The sequence below is a fragment of the Euprymna scolopes genome, chromosome 21, assembly GCF_053919585.1.
Source record: "Euprymna scolopes isolate OS-2025 chromosome 21, ASM5391958v1, whole genome shotgun sequence".
Classification (NCBI taxonomy): Eukaryota; Metazoa; Mollusca; class Cephalopoda; order Sepiida; family Sepiolidae; genus Euprymna; species Euprymna scolopes.
In genome coordinates, this window is record NC_136502.1 from 106,836,585 (window position 1) to 106,846,480 (window position 9,896).

Sequence of the window (9,896 nt, forward strand, 5' to 3'; positions counted from 1 at the left end):
ATATATATATATAGAGAGAGAGAGAGAGAGAGAGAAAATAAAAAGGAACAAACCGTATTATGTGTTCATCAACGTTTCGTCTTTATTTCGAGGAAGTCTCGAAATAAAGACGAAACGTTGATGAACACATAATACAGTTTGTTCCTTTTTATTTTCTCTATTTTGTCGGAATACTATTTCCATTATTTTCATCATATATATATATATATATATATATATATATACGCACACAATACCCATCCCTGGACTAAAAGCAGTAGAAATTAAGATTTCAATTATCGACAGTCCAGATTGATATTAGGTTATGTATTATATGCATTCAAATTTGAATAATGGTACTATTTCTGTCAAATATTTGAAAATCTATTCTTAGTTTAATGTATAGGAAACAATAAGATATAATAAGCGTCAAGTACGTTGAAAATAACAAGTTTTACGCTTGATAGTAATTAAATGGATTGAATTGAAATTAGACTCCTTGAGGAGTAATTACATAATGTATACAGATATTAAGTTTCTTATATATATATATATATATATATATATATATATATAAGGATGGAATACTGTTGCCACATCTGGGCAGGAGCTGCTAGAAAGGACTTGTCCTGCCTTGATAGAGTTCAAAATAGACTTCGTAGCCTCGTAGGAGATGTCCTTTTCTCTTCCTTGCAACCTCTATCTCACAGAAGAGATGTTGCGAGTTTGTCTCTGATGTATCGTTATTTTCATGGAAAGTGTTCGACTGAGCTTCAATCTATGGTCCCCCCTCGCAAAACTTTCACAAGAAACACTCGTCTAGCTGTAAACACTATCAATAATTCCCCCCACTCTTTATCTGTGCTTAAACCTAAACGCAGATTCAATGAACAAAGCTTTTTTATTAGAACTGCACGCCTGTGGAATTGTCTTCCATTTTCCTGCTTTCTGGCTGACTACAATATGGTTGTGTTCAAGTCTAACGTAAATAAGTTCTTGATGAGCCATTCCATATAAGTTATCAAATTTAACAAATTTTCATTACTAATGATTATTATATTGTCCAATTTCTACTGTACACTCTTTAACCCTTATCCTTGAGTGGCCTCTTGGCCTTGATAAGTGGTGACTCCCTTGTAAAAAAAAATATATATATATATCGTAAGTTATAAAATATATATGGCGATTAAGCTACACTGAATATTCTGCGTTTCGTCCACTCTAGGATTCTTCAGGCTTATGCGCTAATTTTGTGGTTGTTTGTCGTTTTTATATACGCAGCTTCTATTCTAAAATCTCAATAGAAGATGCGTGTATAAAAACGACAAACAACCACAAAATTCACGTAAAATTTGTGTGGCAAGAGTTGCGCAATCTCCAACCACGCCTCTCCTGAGTCAACATTGTTGCATACCAGTGACAAGTTGAGGTACAAGACGTATGGAAACAATGCAGAGATAAGCGGAGAGCACATACAGCGCCTAGAATTCCAAAATGGTCACCCATCTGGTATTAGCCAGGCTCAATGTTGCTTAACTTCGTTGATCTGACGAGAACCGGTGTGTCAACATGATTATGCCATATATATATATATATATATATATATATATATATATATATATATATATATATATATATATATATATATATATATATATATATATATATATATATATATATATATATATATATATATATATATATATATATATATATATATATATATATATATATATATATATATATATATATATATATATATATATATATATATATATATATATATATATATATATATATATATATATATATATATATATATATACGAAAAAGGTGTGGAAACCTATTGAAGACACATCGTATATATATATATATATATATATATATACGATGTGTCTTCAATAGGTTTCCACACCTTTTTCGTATATATATATATATATATATATATATATATATATATATATATATATACGAAAAAGGTGTGGAAACCTATTGAATACACATCGTATATATATATATATATATATATATATATATATATATATATATACGAAAAAGGTGTGGAAACCTATTGAATACACATCGTATATATATATATATATATATATATATATATATATATATATATATATATATATATATACGATGTGTCTTCAATAGGTTTCCACACCTTTTTCGTATGGGAACTTTTATCGATAGTACACACATGTAACTAGTCTCCTTCGAAGTAATCTCCTCCAGCTACAATGCACTTGTTGTACCACTCCAATAACTTTTGGAAAAACCCCATGGAAGTCCTCTTGTGTAAATGACCCTCCTCACAGCTGCCTTCATCTATTCAATTGTCTCATAAAGACAACCTCTAAGGTTTTTCTTGAGCTTAGAGATAAAGCAAAAGTCATAGGAAGTAACATCTGGACTATAAGAAGGGTGAGGTACTGTCTTGATGCCCATCTTGATCAAATAGTCTGTGATAAGGATGAAGCATCCTTGGGACAAGCTTTATGCAAATCTTCTGCATCTTCAGTTCTTCACGAATAATTGTGTGTACAGTTCCCACACTGACATCAAACTGTGCACTTATTGTCTCTATAGACACACGACTGTCCTTATCGATGGAATTCTTTATATGGTCAACTAACTTTGCTGTTCTGACTCCCTTCAACACCTCTCATCATCCCTCACAAACTCCCTGCCTTCCTTGAATCTCTTATACCACTAAAAAACTGATACTCGATTCATGCAAAATGGCCCAAAAGCAGTCTGAAGCATTCCGTATATTTCAGTGGCATTTTTTCCACGTCTGAAACAGAATTTTATTGCATATAGTTCTTCTAAAGTGTCCTGACGTCCAGATTGCATTTTTGAAATTCACCAGCTGAGACAATCCGGCTTTAGTAAGGTGTATTCCAATTCTTGCTGTAGCTGTTCATTTAAACCTGAAAACCTATGACAATTTTAAATGCCTATAGAAAAAAATGTCTGGAAACTTATTTAAGGTACCTTGTATATCTACATACGTTCATGATGGCAACAAATTCGTTCTCGAATATTGGCATTACTTGATATAGCGTTAGAAAATTGAAACATTAAGACAGATCAGCGGTGAGCTGCACGAGAGTGGCTTTTAAGCCCGGCCAACCTCTGGCATTCTTTAGCACACATGGTGTAGATATGAGCGCCACTAACAGCACGTGCTTGATGGTCACTTCTATGAATAGTTATATGCCATTTAAACCGCACACACACACACACACACACACACACACACACACACACACACACACATATATATATATATATATATATATATATATATATATATATATATATATATAATTCTGTCAGCTATGACTGGATGGAAATCTTTTTTGGGTTTGTATTACTATACACATAAATTCGAAAAAGTTTTCAAAAAACAAATATATAACAAATAAATGTTATCAAAGGCAAGATAAATTACTTTTTAACCTAACTGGATAATTTTTTAGTGTTTTTATTTAATGTAACGTATTTATTCAGCTCGAAAAATATACAGAGTTTACCGATGTATTGGAAAATTAAAAATGGCGCTCGACTCTCTCTTGAACACAGTAAGTTTGGGAAAATGAGTTAAAAATAAGAAACTATACAAAATGATGTTAGAAACCCAACGAATATATTTCAGCCCATGTTACAGTAACATATTGAGCAAGTTTCTAATAGTTTTTAGTATAGTATTTTTTTTTTTGAACTCAGTTTCCCAGACTTACCGTGTTCAAGAGAGAGTTGAGCGCCATTTTAAATTTTCCAATACATCGGTAAACACTGTATGTTTTTCGAGCTGAGTAAACATGTTACATTAAATAAAAACACTAAAAAAGTATCCAGTTAGGTAGAAAAGTAACTTATCTTGCCTTCCAAAACATTTATTTGTTATATATATATATATATATATATATTTGACAACTTTTTGAATCTATGTGTACAGTAATACAAACCCTTTTTTATTGAAATCTCTCTAGAAGCTACTTGGTGTGAGTAGCTAAAAAAATAACTAACAATAAGTCAACGATATGTGTTGACAGATTTCGATCAAGAAAACAGCAATTCTTTCCCCTTTTTCCAAAACATCACTCATGGAATGTGAGAACTAAAGGATAAAATAAGGGATGCGAGAGTTATGAGGCTGTCGAAAGTAAACCCAGCTTTCTACTCTCTTTGCACAATCCATAATTCTTTTCTTGGTATCGCCCATACTGAGGATTGAACCTTCAACCTCTAGAAGACTGTCACTTTAAACTGATGATTACTTAGCATAAACATGGGGCTAAGAGTTTGATGAGTTTTGTTTTGTTTTATTAAGCTTTTGCAAAACATAAACATTGAGGGAACAATAACTATGGGTTTCCGTTGGGTGTACAGACTTAACCTTTAGTTATAACTAGCGGAGGGGGAGAGGCTTTGCCGGGTCGTAAAATACGCTTAAATATGATATTTTACTTTATCCAGATTTTGTATATATTATTATAGAGTCGTGATTTCAAAAGTAAAAAAAAGTTTTTGGGTGCCATGAGCTAGAATCGAAACCAAAACATTCAAAGTTGGTGATGTTACCACTATACCAATGTGACACGCATATGAACTGGTTAAAAATTCAAATTAAAAATAAACTAAGATGAAGGCACAAAATTTATAACGATTTTTTCAATTTGGACCCATTTTTGACCCCTTAAAAACAATTTTAACTGGCTAAAGACCCATATACGAATGGTCCGTAAAAAATCAAATCATTTGAGACCCCTACCGCTACTCTCAAACTTTTAGTTTCAGAGGGTATACAGTTTGAAAATATGGAGACAGACAGACGTGGTTTAGTGGGGGATGCCCTTTTCTCTTCCCTGCAACCTCTCTCCCACAGAAGAGACGTTGCGAGCCTGTCTTTGTTTTATCATTATTTCCATGGCAAGTGCTCGTCTGAGCTCCAATCCCTCGTCCCCCCTCGCCAATTTTTCACGCGAAACAGCCGTCTGGCTGAAACTACTGTCAATAATTTTCCTCACTCTTTATCTGTGCCTAAATCCAAACGTAGATTCTATGAGCAAAGCTTCTTTCTTAGAACTGCACGCCAGTGGAACTCTCTGCCGCTTACCTGTTTCGCACCTGACTACAACTTGGACGTCTTCAAGTCCAACATAAACAAACTCCTGACAAACCGCCCCCTTAAGTAAGACACTCTATCAAAATCCCCAATACTAATGGTTACTATAAATACTATCTCATTGATTACTGTACACGCAATAACCCTTATCCCTGAGTGGCCTTCGGGCCTTGAAAAGTGGTGACCCCCATGTAATAAAAAAAAAGAAAAAGATATATAGCCTTTTATATATTAGATTTTGAAAAATTATCATGCAAACCAAATCCTTGCCAAGCCTATCGAAATCAATTAAAATGTTCTTCAATTTCTTATTTCAATATAAGAAAATATAACAATTCAAGTTTTTCTTCCAGCAATCATTTTAAACTTGGAAGTGCGATATCCCTACACGACCTTTTTATTTTGACTGCCACCCCAATGCAAAAGATGACCCTTTACAGGGTTCAAAAGAGAGTCGCCTACCTGATAGGCCCTGAACTGTTATCTAGGCTTCAACCTCTGTTCCATCAGCGAAATGTTGCATCCCTCTGCCGGTTCTACAAATACTTTAATGGTGAATGCTCTGACGAAATGCAAGCACTTGTACCTCCTCGACGTGACTACCCCTGACAAACCCGACAAGTAACTAAGTCCCACCCCTTTACAGGAGAGATCCCTAGGTGTAAGAAAGCCTTTTACTCCAATAGTTTTTTCCCCAGAACTGCAAGTCTTTGGAACTCGCTTCCGGGATTCTGCTTTCCCAACTGTACTGATATGCAGAAGTTCAAGTGTAATGTGAACAAACATCCTGCTACTCATCTCCCTTCATAATGCCCCTGCAAATTATATCTCCGATAGTAGCCCCCTACTTCAAAGTGGCACTGTGTCTTGTTTGGGGTGAAAATTTAATTTAAAAAAAAAAATTGGTTATGAAAATAATATTTTGTGAGCCAACATTTAGAACATTTCAATTAGATTAGTCTATAATCTAATTAAACACAATAAATTAAAATCATAATTAAAATTCCACCAGAAAGTTCCTCATCGTGTCACAGTTTGCCCTTCATACATTTATTTTATATTGTAGCTATCACTGTTGCTTCTGTGACTCTTTTTCTCTCTGTTTATTAACAGCTAAATGTAATAAAGAAAGGAAAGAATAACAATTTTGAAATGGGTCATGACAAACAAAAGAAAATATCACCATACGTAGTAGTACTATTTAACTAGAGAAATAAAATAAAAGGAAACATAATAAAGTATAATGAGTATAAAGAAGCTATATGTTTTTTTTTTGTTTTTTTTTAAACTTTTTTTAGATTTTAAAATAATTTACTAGCTTTGCAAATTCACTTTTTCTGGATTTTAACACTGTAACCAGATCTCAATGGATGACCCAACGTATCACATTTTTTATGCTAGTATATATATATATATATATATATATATATATATATATATATATATATATATATATATATATATATATATATGCATAGATTTTGTAATTATATCTGTCAATAACGCAACATATCTAAAGTTTAATGTTCTTGTATTGTATTCCGGATTTTAACGTTCTAACCGGATCTCAATGGATGGCCCAACGTGTCACATTTTTTATGCTAGTATGCATGCATAAACATGCATAGATTTTGTAATTATATCTGCCATTAACGCAACATATCTATAGTTTTATGTTTTATATTGTTTATGTGATCTCAGCATCACTAATATCGAAAGGTTAGTTGATTGAGAATGAAAACCGGTTTTCGTTCAATGCTTTGCATATAAATCCTCCATTTAAAAGTAAACACACCAATTACTTTGAACTCCAAGTCTTTCATGGACGCGACACATAATTACATGTACAGGCAATTCCAATTTTCACGACTTTGATCTGGTTATGTTTAGACGTGTCTATACATCATTAAGAGAGGCTCAGGTCGTCTGTTCGTCAGTCTGCCATGTTTAAGATTAAAGCGGTATTTTCGTTAGTCGGCTGTACTTAAGTTTGAAAAAGCATATTTGTCGGTCTGTCACACTAAAGTTTGAATTGTCATTTTCATCAGTCTGTTAAAATAACATTTTCATTCGTCTGTCAGGCCAAAGTTTGAAATGACATTTTCATTGGTCTGTCACAATGAAGCTTGGTCTGTCATGCTAAAGTTTGAAATGCAATTTTCATCAGTATGTCAAAATAACATTTTCATTGGTCTGTCAGGCCAAAGTTTGAAATGACATTTTTATTAGTTTGTCACAATGAAGCTTGGTCTCTCATGTTAAAGTTTTAAATTGCATTTTCATTGCTAAGCACACAGATTGAATGGACGTATCTTATTTCAAATTAGCGAGAGGCGCCCAGTCTTGCCCGGTCATAAAATATGCTTAAATATATTTTAAGTCATGCAGATATTATATTTATTATTACAAAGCCAATATATATATATATATATATATATATATATATATATATATATATATATATATATATATATATAGTAATCCACATACAGTACTGTTTCGCTGTTTCACAGCTTATCAGTGCGGCTAGACAAGCAACTACCTCAAGCCAGGATCGAAACCCTATCGCCCAAACGACAGTCAGAGCGTCTAACTATTGCACTAGATGACTGCTGCTATGCAGGCAGTGAATTAACAATGTTTTGACATCGTCCAAATTACCTATATATATATATATATATATATATATATATATATATATATACATACATAGTCATCCACATACAGTACTGTTTCGTTGTATCACAACACCTCAGTGCAGCTAGACCGTCAGCTTTCCATAGCCGAGTCCAAATTATATACATGTAATAGTGATTTCAAAAATTAAAAAAAAAATGACTTTTGAGTCATCAGCTAAAATCAAAACCAAAACATTTAATGCTCCAGACGCGTTCTCTATCATTTGAGATACAGCCAGATAGATGAGAAAGATGTAAAATTGAATCACTTGCACATGCATATATACATATAAGTGACCCTGTCGATGTGTGGGTAAAACAGCCTCTATCAAACTCCTCTCTAAATTTTTGTTCTACAGATTTGATATATAGATATATAACTTGATATAGAGGAGATTGTGACCTGTGAAAAATTCGATTGTGTTTGTAGCCGGTAAAAATAAATGCTAACGTGTCCAAATTGAAAGAAAAAAATAATCTTTGCAGGAGTAAGTCAATTATTACTTCTATGCATGCAAAAATATAAATTTATATGGTGAAGTCCCTTAATTTTTAACATTTTCTTATTCATCTGTTGGTAACTCAAAACAATAACAACTAAGGCTGAAGCACTAAATGTTTTGTTTTTAATTCTATCTGATAATACCCAAATCATTTTTTTAACTTATGAAAGCATTACTATATGTTGGTCACAATATAATAATCAAGAGAGCATTGGCTACGTAATAATAAATATAAATTCTACATTAATTAAAATATCATATTTAAGCATATTTTATAACTGGGCAACGCTGAGGAGCCTACCAGTATATATATATATATATATATATATATATATATATATATATATATATATATATATATATATATATATATATATAGTATTTTAATGGTGAATGCTCTGACGAACTACAAGCACTTGTACCCCCGAGATGTAAATACCCCCAACAAACCCGACAAGCAGCGAAGTCCCACCCCTACACAATCGAGATCACTAGATGTAAGAAAGCCTTTTACTCTAATAGTTTCTTCCCCAGAACTGCAAGACTTTGGAATTCTCTTCCGGTTTCCTGCTTCCCTAACTGTACTGAGATGCAGAAGTTCAAGTGTAATGTGAACAGACATCTTGCTGCTAAACTCCATACATAGAACCCCTGCAACTTAGGTTCCTGATAGTAGCCTCCTACATCAAAGTGCCTTGTTTGGAATGAAATGAAATCAAACGGATGTAGTGTTTACCTGATATACGCAATGGTAAACTTCCCTAAGTTGCCTTAACTAGTAAATTCTAGCATTGCTACAAATATAATTTACTGATTTCTTTTTGTCCTCTGATGAGAAGAATAACAAGAATAGCATTCTTTGAAACTCCACGGAATAAGGACTTTGTAAATTGCTTTTTGGAGTATTCAGTCGAACAATAAATTTTTATTGTAAAGTTCAACTTACAGTTTTAATTTTCTTTCTCTTATATATATATATATATATATATATATATATATATATATATATATATATATATATATATATATATATCAACAGTCAGTCAAACAACGTCGCCGCTCACAAGAGCCATGACAACCAGCAAACCAGAAGTTCAAGGCTCAAGTTTCTCCCTCATTTGGGCTCATCAGTTAGACATGTCTGAACTCGGGATTCGAAGCCCTTGCATGCGAGGCGAGTATTCTGCTAATGAGCAGACGCGCCACACACAAGAAAGTCAATTAATTTACACAGATAAAAAAAAAAAGAACGCGGCGAAATCCGGCTATGGACTGAACCTACTTCGATCAAACAAGGGATGTGGTCATCCAACCAGCTATCACCCAAGACGAAAAAAAAATGAAATATATATATATGTATATATATATATATATATATATATATATATATATATATATATATATATATATATATATTTACTATAATAATTAAATACCTACATACACTAGTGTTTCATCCTTTCGGGAATCTTTAGTGCAGGGTGTCACGATTAACACCAGTCGATAGATTAATTAGCAAAGACGTATCCATTCTTTATATATATATATATATATATATATATATATATATATATATATATATATATAATGTAGAGA